The sequence below is a fragment of the Lathyrus oleraceus genome, chromosome 2, assembly GCF_024323335.1.
Source record: "Lathyrus oleraceus cultivar Zhongwan6 chromosome 2, CAAS_Psat_ZW6_1.0, whole genome shotgun sequence".
In the NCBI taxonomy this organism is placed as follows: domain Eukaryota; kingdom Viridiplantae; phylum Streptophyta; class Magnoliopsida; order Fabales; family Fabaceae; genus Lathyrus; species Lathyrus oleraceus.
This window is the reverse complement of record NC_066580.1, coordinates 192,196,034-192,208,325: the sequence shown is the minus strand read 5'-3', so window position 1 is coordinate 192,208,325 and position 12,292 is coordinate 192,196,034.

The window sequence follows — 12,292 nt, the reverse complement described above, 5'->3', positions numbered from 1 at the left end:
TTTACTTTCTGCATCATTCTTGTCTGCGCAGAATTGGATGTCATAACATCCAGTGTGACATCGATAGTCTATTACTAGAATTTCACTAAGCAGTGCTTTTATCCCTCGCGGAGTTTGTCAGTCTGCATTTCCTCCTGTCCAAGAGAGTTTGAGTTCTAAGCAAGATCTTTGTCAAGCTTGGCTTATCCCCTAGCAGTATCTCCTTCTCTTTTGAGAGTCGAGTTTTGAGTTGGGTTTGTTCTGATCCCGTGCTTGCTACGGATATGTATATATTTTTTCATCTCCTCGGAGCATTGAGTTTTCAGTAGTTTTTGGTCGAACGCATGTTCTCCATGCCTTTCCCCAACCAGAATTGAGTTTTGTTTTGGATCGTTATATCCTCAGCCTTCCTTGAGCTATGGTTGTGCGCCATCCCCGGGAATTGAATTTATTTTGCTGTTAGGATTTATATCCTCGATGATTTATTTTCATCTCTAGCAAGTTCTCTAATTGGTGTTCCCATCTTGTTGAGATTAGTCGAGTATCTAGTTGTGATGATTTGGATCTTTAGTGTTTGTATCCTTCATACTCGTTTGTCAACATAACCATATACATACTCGTGCATATTCATGCATAAACATAGCATCAGATATTTCATTGTGCATTTTGTATTGCCCTTTTTTCTGATCCTCTACTTTGGTGATATTTTTTTCCCAAGCAGATTTGGTGTGTTTGTCCTCCTTTAGTTGTAGAGTGTCATCCCCTTAACCAGAAAGAGTTTATCCTTTCTTCTTCCCCATTGAGTTATTTCCTCGTGGATGATTGTTATTTCTGTTTCCTCCCTAGTTCATTATCTGGATGGAACCATTCCCTTTGAGTTATATCCTCATTGGTTTGAGTCTTGTTTGACCGTTTCTTTCTATTTCTTACCTAGATAGATCTTTTGGGCCCCCAATAATTTATTACCCAGTAACCGGTAATATCCTTCTTAATGGTTGAGTACTTTACCTGTGATTTACCCAATAACCGGTAAAAGGTAACTTACTTCTTTGATTTCCCCAACAGATTCGTCTTTTTCGTTTCCCCAACAAGTATATCCTTGATATGTTCATCTTAACCGATGACAAATATTCTTGCTGTTTGGTTTTCTACCCAGTAAAAAGGTAGTTGTAAATCCCATTTTTCCCCGGCAGTTTATCCTTGATATGTTCACCTTAACCGGTGACGGATATTCTTCCCTTTGAGTTTATCCTTGTATGTTCACTCTAACTGGTGACATATACTCTCTCTTTGGTCTTCTACTCAGTAAAAAGGTAGTTATAAATCCTATTTGTGGTCTTCTGCCCAGTAAATGGTAGATACAAATCCTATTCTCCCCCGCTGAGTCTATCCTTGATATGTTCACTTTAACCGGTGACGAATATTTTCTTTCTTTGGTCTTCTGCCTAGTAAAAAGGTAGTTGTAAATCCTACTTCTTTGGTCTTCTACCCAGTAAAAATGTAGTTGTAAATCTTATTTGGTTTCTTTTTCCCCAGTAGGTTATTCTTACCCAGTAATCAGTAATGGATATTCCTCATTCTTCCCTCAGCGAATTATCCTTGATATGTTTACCTTAACCGGTAACAGATATCCCCCTGTCTGAGTATATTATCTTCCTATCCATTGAGCGGTGGTAGATAATATATCTCTTTTACTTATGAGTTGAAGTTTTTCTTCCTTAGTTAAGTTTGGGTTCGTATTTCTTTGTGAAATCGAATTTCCTTTTGCTTGATTATTTTGGCTTCGTTCTGATCTACTTTCTTCCCCCACAGATCTCTTTGTCCCCTGCAGCCGAGTTTTTCCATTAATTTATTTTCATGGAAATCCCCTTGTGTCTCCAACAGTTTTTTAAGCCGTAGACTGGCCTACGTATATCTTTTATCCCCAAAGTATTTGTCTCCTCGATGAGTTTTCCTTATGGAATGCATTATGCTCCTGTGAACTTTCAGTCTCTCTGGATTCTTTTCCTTTGTGGCAATATGTCCCCCACAAAGAATAATTTTGCATTCATATCATATGCATCATGAGGTATCTTAGGGACCAAAATTTGTTTATTGATGTTGTTATTTAAGTTCATTATACCGAGTTGATACAAAGATTTTAACCTTCACATCCTCTGCTAGAATATCCTTAAATAGGGGAGGCTGTAAGACCCCAATTTTGATCCTAAGAACCCTCATGCTATCTCATCATTTGCGTTGGCTTTAGGGTAACACCTTGGTATCCTCCTTACCCCTCATTCATTGGGTTTGTATTGGAAGAGATCACTAAGCACTTTTGATTGCATCATACTTTGTTTTTGTTTGTTTACTAACCAAAATACTAAAACTATGTCTAGTGTAGTTTCATTTCTTTTGTAGGTAGTGTGTGCATCCATTTATGCCCTATCAAGCTCACATCTAGGGTTTGCGACCCTAAGTGCAAGATATCAATCAAGGAAAGTTTCACATTGGTTCTAAGCATCATATATGGATCCCCATGTTCTTCACTTTTCATTTTGATCAAGAATTCATCAAGAGTTTGAAGCTTGTTTGCCTTTGAAGCCCTAATTCATTTGGGTATCTTGTGTGACATCCTTAGTACGTTTCTTCAACAATTGGTCAAAGATATCAAGGTATACTTCATTATACTTCATCTCAATCATATATGATCCTCCATGAGCCCCAAAGAGCAAAATAACTTCAAGTTTTCAAGTTGGTTCAAAAAGGTTGACCAGAGAAAGTCAACTGGTCAAATCTAGAGTTCCCTAGAACCTATCTCCTACAATTTGTATCATATGAAAATTATTCCAAGAGCAACATTACTCTTTATGACATTCCAAACAACTTTCATGTTGGCATCAAGAGCTAATTTTGCTTGGAAAGTCATTTTCTATGGTGAAAGATTATAGGTCATTTTGTGTGACCTCCTCAGTAAGTTTCTCCAACAATTGGTCAAAGATATCAAGGTATAATTCATTATACTTCATCTCAATCATATATGATCCTCCATGATCCCCAAATAGAAAAAGAACTTCAAGTTTTCAAGTTGGTTCAAAAAGGTTGACCAGAGAAAGTCAACTGGTCAAATCTAGAGTTCCCTAGACCATATCTCCTACAATTTGTATCATATGAAAATCATTCCAAGATAAAAGTTACTCTTTATGACATTCCAAACAACTTTCATGTAGCATCAAGAGCTAATTTTGCTTGGAAAGTCATTTTCTATGGTGAAAGATTATAGGTCATTTTGTTTGTGCCCTAGATAGAAGGTCAACTTCCAAGAACCATAAGTTGCTCAATTTTTATTATATTAAGGACATAAAAGTTTCATGATAAATTTCAATATGTCTTCTAAAACTTTTCTTCCCTGAGAAAGGTCAAATTCTACTTGCAAGGGCATGTACGAAGAGGAAATATTATAGGTCATTTTGGGACATCATCATTGAACAAGCAATTTTCCTCAACTTCTAAAATCCATAACTCCCTCATTCAAGATTCAAATGGTGTAAAATTTGTGACCAAATTGAATAGGATTTAAATAACTACAACTTTGAAGAATGAACTAAAGTCATTTAAAACTCATAGTAAAAGTTATTCAAGGTGGAAAAAGTGGTCACTTAACTTTTAACTTAGAAAATTTTCAACTATGTTTGATTCTTCCAAATTCGACCTAAAAATTCATCATGATACAAGCTCCAAATGGAAAAAGTTTAAACATCAAAGTTGTTCCCCTTCATGTTAGCTTTCTAAAAAGTCCAAGATCATGGCATTTGGATCATTTTTTAGTGACTTGCGCATGGGTGTAATGCATGGTCTCATTTGGAAACTTTCATGATCATTTTTCAACCAACAAAGCATGGCTTCATGTTAAGGTTTCAGCATCATTAGCACACGAATTTTGACTTGTTCACATAATTTTTTGGGCCTTGTACACGCTCATGCAAACATGCAACTACATTGCTATTTTTTGACAGAATTTGAAAGTGTGTGGAAAGCAACTTGCAAGCCTATAAATACAAGCCATATTGCTTAGAATGGAAGGACCTTAGCCCCAGATTTGATCTGTAACCTTCTTCTTGCCCTCCACTGATAGGATAACCTTGAAGATTTCACTTGAAATCGAGCTTCAATTTCCCTTCTATTTTGGGATTGAAGCTCTGAGGGTCCAAGCTCTTTTCATATCCAATTCACTTCCTGCAAGCTGGTAGAAAAAATCTCAAGCAATTTGGAAGAAAGATCGAGCTCCATTGCTGCAAACAGAAGGTGATTTTTCAGAATTTTCTCTTCTTCAATTCTCTCTCTATTCTCCCCCATTTCTCTTGATCTTTGGTTGTCTAAGTCCTACCAATGTAGGCAACAAGATTGAGTTTCTTTGAATTCAAATCGAAGCAACTCAGTTCATACACCTCGATTTTCAATTCCACATATCTCTCTATATAGTGAGAATTGAGAAATTTAGAGGTCAGATTCGTGCTCTCCATCATTTTTCCTTTAAAATAGTATATAGATCTTCAATTTTGGTAAACTTTGGTGGTGGACCAGTCCGGTGAGGTCCACCAGAGAAGATGACTGGAGCCCTAGCTCCGGTGATGTGTTGAATTCATCCAAACCATCTGATCTCGCTCCAACGTTTTAATCATGGCCTTTGGTTTGCATTACCACTCCTACTCCGCGTTGACTCAAGTGTATCATGGACACTACGCGCGTGGTCATTAGATCTGCCACCTCAATTAATAAGGGAGATTTAATGGCCCCTGTTTTTCTTTTTTATTTTAATTTTTTGATTTTATTTTAAATACTCTTATTTTGTTTAATTCATATAAATTTCACTTTTAATCCAAAAAATATGGGAATTTCACCAAAAATCTCTAAATATTTTCCTCTTCCATATTTTGAATTAAAATCTTTTTTTTTTTTATTAATTTTGATATTTTTTGTGAATTAAATGATTTTTGACTTGTTTTTAAATATTTTTAAATACTTCTGACTTTCCAAAAATTCTCAAATTTTTTGTCTAAGGTCCTTTGACCTTGTTTGATCTAGGATAAATCCATTGGCCATTTATTTGGTGATTTGAAGGGATTTGAGATTTTATCCTTTTAAAAATGCATTTTAATTCATTTTAAAAGTGATTTTTAATTGTTTAAATGTTTAAAAATATTGTTGAGCCATTTGGTTGACCTTGTGTTATTTGATATTCTGTTTAGCCTTGATCATGGTTGATTTGAATTTCCATTTGATCAATACTATTGGACTTAGGGGGTTAATAAAATGTACATTTCATCCTCAAGATGAATGGATAGTATTGATCAAATGAAATTCCTCCTATGATCAATTTGGGTTTCTATTTCTCATTCCCTCTTCATCTTAATCCCTCTTCTTCCCAAATCCACCTTTGACCACTGATTTCTCTACAAGTCAAATGCTAGTCGATTCATCAATGACCTTGTGTCAGATGAATCAACATGAGCCTGATTGAGATAGGTCTATCCCAACTTATTTTTTGTGTGGTATGTTTTAGGAGCTTGGTTCTTTGTACCATGTCTCTAACATGCATTAACACCAATAATTTTATTGCCCAACCTCAGATAGTTATGACTTCTACATAAGTCCAATTACGATTGCTTAACATATAGCCAAATATGTCCCAAAATGCATAGCATTCTTGTAATTGAGATTGTGAGTCTCCCATTCTTCATGGTATTGTGTGAAAACTTGATCTTTTTTCGATTTATGAGAGCTAGTGGCATACTTGTTTATTTATCCAAGTTGGAGCCCTTCTCATAGATGATGTCTTGGTTCATGTCTTCTGAATGAATGGTTTAGTGTTCTCCAAAGAATGACTTAAACAAATTAAACTTTTCACTAACATTTGACTAACTTCCTTTATTATTTGCTTTACTTTTATGTAATTTACTTAATGCAATTTAACTTTTAGTACCTTTATCATTCATTGTCATTTACATTTCATGCAAGATGTTTATGTTTCAATCCTTTTTACTTTGCTCACTTGAGCTATATCTTTGTGATCATATGTATTGTGTGTTTGTCATTTGTTCTGTTTATGGTCTTATGACCTTAAAATACCTAATAACAACAAAAACCCTAAAAAAATTATTGGTGGACTGTTGGACCTCTGCCATGGGCTTGATCTGAACTTTTGGACTTAGAGTAGGAAACATCCTTATGCTTTGAAGGACTTGTCCAATGCCACTATTTGATTTTAAGTTATCCTTAACTGTGCTTTTCATTTGATGCAAGCCTTGAGGTTCCCATGTTAATATGTTACCTTGTCTCTGTGTTTAAATTGCTATAATGTTATTATTATTGTTGTTTGATGATTGTTTCTATGAGTTTGCCACAAGGAATACGTTATCTGATACATTCGAAGACATTAGAAGATTGTTGGCTTTTGGAATGCTTTCTTGGATGTTATGGATATCTTTCTTTGATGCCTCAGTCTTCATATTAGTTGCTTGGATGCTGCTTATATTTATTGCTTGCTTAAAAGTCCAAAGGAAATGGGTTTCTATCTGACAATCTTGTCTTGTGGATTGCTTCCCATTGGTCAGATCTTTTCAACTCTAAACTTTTAAATTTTTGTCTAGGATAGTCCCCTCATCTCCTTATATCCTTCTTAAGTTTCAAAATCTCTCCCTCCTTTTCAAAAGCTTATTTGCTTGTTATTTTTCAACTTAGACTTGTTTTAATGATTAGAAACTTTGGCATTATGCCATTGATTTTTCAAAACATTTTTGTAATCAAACTTTTAAATAAACTTAGTCATATTGAATTAAAATTCAAAAAGACTAAAAATAACTACAATCTCATTCAAGCCTTTGGCCAGGTTGTGCCTTTTTCTTGTAAACTCTTGTTAAAATCAATTCACCAACTTCTTTGAAATTTTTACCACGAACTACGGGGTTTTGATCCCTCATTTTTATGTTGGTGCATAAGCATAAGACTGAAGGTCTTGTCAAAAACAAAAATATAATAAATGAATTATTTTCTCATCCCCCCAATCTATATTTTTATCAAACATCTTTTTAACCAAAATACTTGCACGCAAAAAAGGACTCCCTAGGAGCACCTAGGACACTTTGGGTGCTAATACCTTCCCTCTGTGTAATCAACCCCCTTACCTGTAATCTCTGACATTTTATTAGTTTTAATTTGAAAACTTATTATCTTTGGGTTTTGTTCATACTTTTTCCCTTTTCCTTTGGAAACAGTAAAAGCGCGGTTGCGACTCTGGTTTTATTGACGTCGAGTTTATCCATAGCTCGATGGTCATGAATTTACTGCTACAAAGGGGAAGCAAGGAAAGTCCTAAAGGAGGCCTCAAAGTACACCCTCCTCATTGGAAAGCTTTATAAAATGGGAAGAGCCTCCCCAATGTTATGATATCTAGGGGAGCATGAAAATGCATTGGTCCTCGCGAAAGTCTATACAGGGGCATGCGGTAGTCATATTGGTGGTAGGGAACTCGCCCACAAATTACTAAGAGCGGGATGTTAGTGGCCTACCTTGCTGAAGGGTAGTGTTTCCTTTGTCAAGAAGTGCAAACAATTGCAGAGACACACAAACCTTCATCACGATCTGGCAGAACTTCTCCATTACATGACGTCGACATGAACTTTCTACCAATGGGGGTGGACATCTTAGGCTCGTTTCCCTTGGCGTTGGTTCCACTAAAATTCTTGATTGCGGGAGTAGATTACTTCACATAATGGATAGAGAAGAAAGTTGTCGCCAAAATCATAGCTAAAAGAGTTTTTTGATTCTACTAAAAGAAAATTATGTGCAGGTCCAGGCTTCCCAAAGCCATCATCTCTGATAACAAAACCCAGTTTTCCAACGATATGGTCACCGACTTTTACTGGGAATTGGGAGTGCAAACAAAGTTAATATATGTTGTCCACCTGCAAGCCAATGGGAAATCTAAATCATTTTATAAAATGATTCTGAAGGGGCTCAAAAAGAAGCTTGACAATGCTAAAGGCTTATGGGATGAAATGTTCCATGAAATATTACTGGCATATTACACCACCACCCACTCTACTACCAAGGAAAATCCATTCACCATGGTATAAGGAGCAGACGATATACTGCCCGTAGATATTGACACACCCTCATGGTGACGCTCCATGTTTGATCGAGAGGTAAACAAAAGAGATTACAATATATAGCAGACTTGGTTGATAAACTGAGAGAATTCATCCACAATGTAAAATTCGCATCCAATCATATAGCCTCTTGAATATACAAATCCAAAGTCATGCCAAGGGAGATGTGAGACGGTGACCTAGTCTTAAAGAAAGTTATTTAGCCTCTACAATAGTGGAATCTATATCCCAACTGGGAGGGACCATATCACGTATTCCATAACCTCCCCCACGGGGCGTACAAGCTGCAAGAATTAGATGGAAGGCTTATACCTAAAACTTGGAACACTATCCATCTTAAATATTATTACAGTTAAATCATTCATAATTTGTAGGGGGGAGATTTCCCACCTAGGTTTGAATATTTGAATGTTTATATATGAGGAAGATAAGTTTTATGATATTATGTGTGCTGGACTTCCATACGATGCTATTTTCCTCCTCTTAACGTAATATACGAATGTTGGACTTCCACTGGAAGGTCTTTTCCGCCTCTTAAGGAAATATATGAATGTTGACATAAAGATCCTTGTTGCCTCTTAAGGAAATATATGAATGGTGGACTTCCACAAGAAGGTCTTTACCGCCTCTTAAGGCTGGTGGAATTCCACAAGAAGGTCATTTCCGCCTCTTAAGGCAATATATGAATGTTGAACTTCCACATGAAGGTCTTTTACGCCTCTTAAGGCAATATATGAATGTTGGACTTCCAAAGGAAGGTCATTGTCGCCTTTTAAGGAAATATATATATAATGGAACTCCACAGGAAGATCTTTTCCACCTCTTAAGGAAATATATGAATGTTGGACTTCCACATTAAGGTCATTGTCGCATCTTAAGGTAATATACGAATGATGGACTCACACAGGAAGATCATTGTCATATCTTAAGGTAATACATTAATGTTGGACTTCCATAGGAAGATCCTTGTCGTCTTTAAGGGCAATATGATCATATTATCCAATGAGAACCATCCCAGTTAAAGTCGATCCCAAGGGACGTGATAGAAGTCTAGCCTAAGAGACTTAACTTAAAGTCTTGTATAAGGGATTTATAGAAGTCTCACACGATAGGTCTAAACGCCTCGCCTGAGGGACTTATAGTCTCATTAATCAGGCTCCCCATGTAATCCCGCCTAAGGGACTAGAATTCCCATCGAACAAGCTTATCTAAAAATCCCTTCCTGAAGGACTCGGAGTTTCCCCAAGCGGGATCAAACATAAAGTCACGCTCAAGGGACGCGACTGAAGTCTAGCCCAAGATACTTAACTTAAAGTCGTGTCTGAGGGATTGGTAGAAGCCCTTCGTAGGAGGTTTAAATTCCTCTCCTTAGGGACTTGTAGTATCATTAGTCAATCTTAGAATGTAATCTCGCCTCAGGTACTGGGAGTCCTATCGAACAACTTTATCCAAAACTCCTCGTCTGAAGGACTTGGATTTTCTTATAGCGGGATCCAACATAAAGTCTTACCCAAGGGACGCGACTGAAGTGTAACCCAAGAGATTTAACTTAAAATCTTATCTAAGAGCTTGATATAAGTCTCACCTAAGAGGTCTAAACACCTTACCTGAAGGACTTGCAGACTCATCAATCAGGCTTAACATGTAACTAGTTTGAAGGATTAGGAGTCCCATCAAACAGGCTTATCTAAAACTCTCTGCCTAAAGGACTTTGAGTTTCCACAGGCGGGATCCAACATGAAGTTTAGGCTAGGAGACAAAACTTAAAGTCTTGTTTAAGGGCTTGATAGAAGTCTCGCCCAAGAGGTCTAAGCGCCTTGCTTGAGAGACTTATAGTCTCATCAGTCAGGCTCAGCATGTAATCGCTCGAGGGACTAGGAGTCCCATCAATTAGGTTTATCCAAAACCTCCCCCTTGAAGGACTTGGGGTTTCCTCGGGTGAGATCCAACACAAATTCTCTCTGATGGGATGCGACTAAAGTTTAGCCTTAAAGTCTTAACTTAAATTCTTGTCTGAAGTTTTGATAGATGTCTCGTCTTAGAGGTTTAAATGCCTCGTGTGAAGGACTTATAGTCTCATTAGTCATGCTCATCATTTAATTTTGCTTAAGAGACTAGGATTCATATTGAACAGGATATCTAAAACTCCCCGCCTAAAGGACTTGGAGTTTCCTCAGGCGGGATCCAACATAAAGTCTCGCCCAAGGTACATGACTAAAGTTGAGTCCAAGTGACTTAACTTAAATTCTTGTTTGAAGACTTGATAGAAGTCTTGCTCGAGAGGTCTAAACATCTCGCTTTATGAACTTGTAGTCTCATCAATCAGTGACATGTAATCTCGCCTGAGGGACTAAGAGTCCCATTGAACAAGCTTATCCAAAACTCCCTGCCTGGAAGACTTGGAGTTTCCTCGGGTGAGATTTAACATAAAGTCTTTCCCAAGGGACACGACTGAATTTTATCTTAAGAGGCTTAACTTAAAGTGTTGTTTGAGGGCTTGATAGAAGTTTCGCTTGAGAGGCTTAAACGCCTGAGGGACTTGAGGTCTCGTCAGTCAGGATTAGTATATAACTTTTGTTCGGGAGATTCAGGGACTCGTGATGCCCCAATGCTCTGTATTTTAAAGCATTCTTCTCTTTGTTAAATCTTTTGTGCTTTAGAGACTGTGTAATATTATATTTGTAAAGGGCCTAGAAAGGGTGGGAGAATGGTGAACTTCAGGAGGGGGAGACGCATATACGTTATCCACCATTAGGAGTCGTTTCTCCCTAAGAGCCGCCTACTCGCCATGTCATGTGAAACGTGGCAAAAAACATTTCTCGAGTGAAGGAAAGTTAGAGTCAACTGACTTATCCATGTTTCCCTAAAAAATAGAGATTCAATTGTTCTATATTGACTTAGTGGACGATTATCAGTCCCTAGAAAACCCTAGGTCCAAAGACCTCTATAAATGCATCTTTCTTAATAGGAGAGAAGAAATGTCAATATACCCTAAGCATACACGCTAAATACATAACTTCCCACCTCAAGTGAGATTGCTCTCTCCATAGTCATAATAATCACAAACAAGGTCTCTCACGACCGTGAGTAAGCTCTAACCACCACAAAAAGACTTTTTCATCATAATGAGCAAATTCTAATCACCCTTAACTACAAAGGCCTTTGAGTATCTCTTACCCACATAGGAATACCACACACTCCTAAACTTTTCGACAAATACACTAAAAAATAAATTATATTTTAAAATTTTTAGAAAGTTGCACCTAACAATTATACATTTGATATAGGTTGATTGAGATGAAAGGTGTCATTAAATATATTATTTCGATTAGTAAAATTTAAATAATCAATATATATTTTATGTTCTTTCTCAAAAAAAAAAAAAATTTTTTTAATCAATTTTATGTTATTATTATTTTTTTAAATCTCATAATAATTGGACCGTCCGACAATTAGTCACTCTAACAAATAAACAAATTGCAAAAGAATTAAAACAGAAATAGATTTCTTAATACATACGTATAGAGAATCCAATCAACCCATCATATAAGTATATAGTGAAATATTGAGGAGCTTATCATGTTAGGTAATGAAAAGAAAACATCTAATTACGTTTTTTAACTAAAGTGTTACACATGCACCTTACACTTTAACTTTGAAGGATAACGAATAATAATTGTATTTTTTATAATTAAAAATATGGTACTACTAATCAAAGTATTATCAATTTGCTGATCATACTTATCATAAATAATCAATCGGTAGAATCATTCGTACCTGTCCCTTTCACTTTTCCTTTCCCACATCACATGGAAAAGGTCTTGCACTTCGTAAACGACATCAGAAAATGCTTTTGTAAAGAAGATAAAGGATTTGTTAAAAAGTAAACACATTTTTCCTTTATTTTTTCCCCTTTTTATCCCTTTTTCATCAACAAAAGTGTTACAGGAAGCTCAACTCATCAATCAATAATTTGCTTATAAAAATAGATATTATAAGTTATTACTTCCATAAATCAGACTGAAAATTATAGTTTTAAATTACTCCGATGCAGAGTTACAGTTACACTTGTGGATATAGTAATTGCGGTTAATACGATTTTTAAAGGTGTTACAAATTTTTTATTTAAAGATATTTAAAAAATATTTAATATAATGGTTTTTCAT